Source organism: Heterodontus francisci, chromosome 29, assembly GCF_036365525.1.
Source record: "Heterodontus francisci isolate sHetFra1 chromosome 29, sHetFra1.hap1, whole genome shotgun sequence".
NCBI lineage: Eukaryota > Metazoa > Chordata > Chondrichthyes > Heterodontiformes > Heterodontidae > Heterodontus > Heterodontus francisci.
The window spans coordinates 69,523,695-69,524,429 of NC_090399.1; the positions used below are offsets into that span (position 1 = coordinate 69,523,695).

A 735-nucleotide genomic window follows, 5' to 3' on the forward strand; every position below is an offset into this window, starting at 1 on the left:
CCCTATTGGGTCATGGTCAGCACGACATGGAGAGTGCACTCTCACCGTATTGGGTTATAGTCTGTACAACTTGGAGAGTGCACTCTCACCCTATTGGGTTATGGTCTGTACAACATGGAGAGTGCACTCTCACCCTATTGTGTTATGGTCTGCACAACATGGAGAGTGCACTCCCGCCCTATTGGGTTATGGTCTGTAATACATGGAGAGCGCCCTCTCACCCTATTGGGTTCTGGTCTGTACAACTTGGAGAATGCACTCTCTCTCTCTTGGGTTATGGTCTGTACTACATGAAGAGTGCACTCCCACCCTATTGTGTTCTGATCTGTACAACATGGAGAGTGCACTCTCGCCCTATTGGGTTATGGTCTGTAATACATGGAGAGCGCTTCTCGGCCTTTTGGCTAAGATCAAGTGTAGTATCTGTTCTTATCAGTGCTTATTTGATTGAGAAGAGACCATGATCATTGCCTTTTGATCCTGTGGAAGCTTTGAGTAAAATGGCGATAACCAATTTTCGAGCTTCGGGCCAGGGAGTGCGCAACACCGTTCGGGTGGTCGTGAAGGACAAGGAAGGAGATGCACCGGTCGATCGCACCTTCTTCATCAAGAAAATTCTCTTCGATTGCTGCGGATTTCAAGCGACGGACGTCTTCTGCCTGCAGGATTTCCCCAGCAGTGGATACTTCGACGTGACGTTCCGGAACGTGGCGGGATGCATCAAGTTCCTGAAGG

General features: G+C 49.3%; 1 pseudogene; it reads left to right on the forward strand.

Moving 5' to 3' along the window:
• The first annotated feature begins 384 nt into the window (after window positions 1-384).
• On the forward strand, window positions 385-493 carry LOC137346364 (U2 spliceosomal RNA; annotated as a pseudogene).
• The last annotated feature ends 242 nt before the right edge of the window (window positions 494-735 follow it).